The following is a 4075-nucleotide window of genomic DNA, read 5'->3' on the forward strand; positions in this document are numbered from 1 at the left end:
CACCAGCTTCTTTACCAACAACCCACCTGCACCTGTCTACTGCATGATAAAAGGCCAAGCCAGACAATACCATGTATTTTCAAAAAGGAAGGAAGTCTCGACGCCCACAAACCTTCGTCAACTGTAAGATGACTGATGCCATGACCAAAATGACTATATAATATTAAAAAGTACAAAGGATCATTTACAAAATTCTTTGTGCGTAATACCCCATCAAATACATCGGCGAAACCCCACACTTCTCGAAAAAACATTGGCAGCACAAAAGCAGCGTATGAAATCAAACATACAAGTCCATTGCAAGTAAGCAGATCGCCATACCGACTTTGGAAAGGTGCAGGTGATAGACACCACGAAACGAATTACTCGAGAGTCCTGCTTGAATCTGGGCACACTCAAGCAAGCCGGGGAAAGAGGAACAGATATGTAGCTGTCCTACCCCCTATTTGTGCCCTATATCCTCTGATCCGCTGCAGCAAAAAAAAATTGTTTATATGTAGAACTATTGCTCTTGGTCAAACATAGACAGTCCTAATGAAGGAACCAAGTAGGTTCCGAAACGTTGGGAACGCGTTGGATAAAGTCCTTGGTTAGAGTATTATTTGTTTCCATCAAACACAAAGAAAAATGCACGATAAAGCACTCACATTAACTTTATCTACTGCTGTTCCTTCATGGTGACACCACTACAGGAATATAACAATACACGACAGCGCATTAAAGGGACCATTCAGACAAAATAGAAGTTTGTTTTGTTCGAAAGATTTCATGTTTTATAGTGCCCCCACCGCTTGTCCGGCAGCAAAAGATGCTGCATTCACAGAGAAATTAATCAATTTAGGTTACAATTTTCATTCTCCCACCATATCGAATGTTTTTGGGACGTCAGCAATGAAGCCATAAGTGCGTGTAATCAAACGAACTTCTACTGCGTCACTCGGGTCTGCAGCCTTGCTAGCCGTCAGTCCTCCCAGGTGGAGCTACCATACTCATCCACGGACCGTTGTCCGCCGTTGGTTTGTTTTTGACCGTTTTTGCACCTGGCTTGTTTTTGTTACTGTAGAAAGTAATCGTTTTGTATCCTCGATGGAGTATCCTCGACAAACAGGGTCACGTAAGACAACATCGCTTATGCCAATGGGATAGTGCCGTGCAAGACCACTCCAAAGCGGCGGAGTGCTGTCAAGCTAAAACAAGCATAGTGCGCGCCGTACCAACAGCAGTGCGCAGCGGTACTTGTATGTTTACGCGTATTTTTGTAACTTTCTTTGTTTACCCCACTGTTCTTACTGCTGTAAAATGAATATGCATTACATTTAGGCGCAAATAGCTCGTTCGGCAAGCTTATAAGCCCTGCCCCATTTGCGTTTGCTTTTTCCGGGCTCAGCCAATCGCACAGCTGGGGACATATGACATCATAGCTTCTGTAGTGGGAAATGAGCTAGTGGGTCGCATGGCCATTCCCTTTTTCTTAATTATATAGCTTATTCGAGCGAAGTGCGCGTTAAAAATGGTGTCAGTATGATTGTAACGAGGCAATCTTTCGAATGAACCAAACTTGTGTTTTGTCTGCATGGCCCCTCTAAGCAAAGGCAAGGCAGCCAATTTTTTTAGGCTGCCTTTATGCACATAGTAGTGCTCTGTTACAGCCAGAAATGCACACAGTAGTGCTCTATTACAGTCAGAAACTCCTTACGGCACTCGTGGCATATTTACAGTTGCAATGAAAATCAGAAATCGAACGAGAATTTATTATACTATTATACACTCCACAATGTCCAAAAAAACAAAGGAATTATGTGCGAGTGAGCTACCTAAAACACTGCCACAGAAGATCGTATTTATAAAAGCAAAGTAATAAAAAACATGACTAGTGCATAGCCACTACGCATATCCACTAATTCATTTGTTAAGAGCTCATATGCGTCCCCGCAAGTTGGGTGTGTAAACCCACTGACACCTAACTAACCCGCCTGAATCACCACTTTATAGACATTGAGGAATTCTCTGAATAGGTTTATTGTAGCAAGCTGTCTAGTTTATTTCCTCATTTTTTACTGGCGTTTCCTGTCTCATTGGATATTGGGAGACCAGATAGCTTTTACTACGGGTCGTGCACTGGTGACAACGAATATTTGATTTCACTTTAAACAATTTTCAGTTCTGATTTTTTTTTTGCTCACCAGCCAACGACCTGACATATGAGAGGCTCTTAAAACGTATGTTGGCATTTCTTTCCTGCACTGTAGTACAACTCATCATGACTTTTATCATATTTTGTTCACAAATTGCAATATTTAGAAAGCATTCAGCCAAATAAAAATGTCATCTCAGAAACGGGAACAATCAACAAGGCCTCAATGACTTTCACCACGTGGTTCACTTGTTTCTGTCACAAATAACCTGATTGCAGCCACATTCCACCGGTGACGAAGGTAACATGCCCTCTAGGGTGATGAATATTTAAAACGCCTTACGAGTAATTTAAGTGCTGAGCATATGAAATTGTGGCATTAAAACAGAAGATCCCTCTGTGACATCCTTCACTTAGGGGAGCGCTTAATCACAAACTTCGAGAAGCTGAAAAATGCTCCATGCGTCGCTCCAGCCAGCAGAAACAATGCAGGACGCAAGTTGGTAGGTGGACCGTTGGCATCCTGCGATTGTGAAGATATTCTTATTTAATAGATTCTCTTCTTTTTGTACCACTGTATATTTCACCTTTAACAAGCAGCTGAACTCCTGCAGGTTCTACTATTCGTAAGAGCATAATAAAATGCAGCAATGCAGAACAATTGCAGGGTTACATCAATTTTGCTTTTCTAAGAATGAAAACAATGTAGGTAATCTGCACACAACTACAATCAAACGTTTCAATTTTCGCCTACTTCACTGCTAACATCAACTTTTGACTTCTCAAGCACACATACACGTTAGACATGTGAGCAATCTGCTAAATTTATGCCCTCAAACTTAATCAGGCATAGGAAATCGGCAGAGAACGACGTGTAACTTTTAAATGGCACTTTTTTTTCGTTCAAAACACTTAAATGGAAAAGAAAGACTCATAACGTAAACTATCCTTCATATATACCCTCATCTGGTATTGTTTTCAGGCAATGCTTACACCTCACTTCAGTACCTTCAGCTGGTGGAGATCTTTGAAAACTCATTGCGGGCAAGTGGGTTGTGTTCAAGCTCTCGTATCTTGCCCGCAAATGCTGGATTCCACCACTCCCAAATCAGCGTGACGACTCGAATGTGGTGGATGCAAGAAAGAATAAGCACACGCGCAATCAGGAGTACGTGGGGTATGCACGTCGGTTGCTTAGAAAAAAGGTGTAATGTATTGCTGAGCAGATTCAATGCTCGCACGCATCTTTGAGCAGCAACGGCCTTGGCAGATGTGTTTGAGTGGTTTTCCTCTGAGCTGTTCAGCTCATAACATTCACAGTGCTTTCAGGAAAATCCCCAGGCCTTGCAATCAGCACGTTCCAGTTAAGGATAATGCAGCTGATACTTTACACTTTCAAATCTTTTTCTTTGTGAAAGGATGTTCTTTATTGGTGGTCCAGCACTGGCGTGCGTAAATCGCAGCATTCAGAACCCCAAACAGGCCTCTTTAGATGGTACAGTGAGTTACATAACTTTTTGGGAAATTGGACTGCAAGGACTGTTAATTCACATGATAAACATCCAAAAAATGGCTGAAAACAGAACAACTGGTCAGGCTTTATCAAAGACTGAACTACAAGGGTAATAACATTTTTGTGTCAACACATAAGAAATATGGCTTCATCGTAAACATGACTAACACCAGGAAATTTGTATATATGGTGATTAACTGCTACGCCCACATTACGATTTCGTTCGAAATTTTGAGTTTTCCGAAATCAACAATCAAGGTTGCCATTTAGTGGTGTTTGAAAACTTATGTTCTGTCGGCCAAACACTGTTGACAATGCTTGTGGCTTTTTTCCGTTTGAATGGAGGGGCGTGATGGGCTCAAACCGTCCGGAGGTCTAAAACAGGATGACACATGGTTACCGCACATGCAAAAATGGAAATGGCTGGG

Source organism: Haemaphysalis longicornis, unplaced genomic scaffold, assembly GCF_048455015.1.
Source record: "Haemaphysalis longicornis isolate Haplotype H1 unplaced genomic scaffold, Haemaphysalis longicornis Haplotype H1 scaffold_1, whole genome shotgun sequence".
Taxonomy (NCBI): domain Eukaryota; kingdom Metazoa; phylum Arthropoda; class Arachnida; order Ixodida; family Ixodidae; genus Haemaphysalis; species Haemaphysalis longicornis.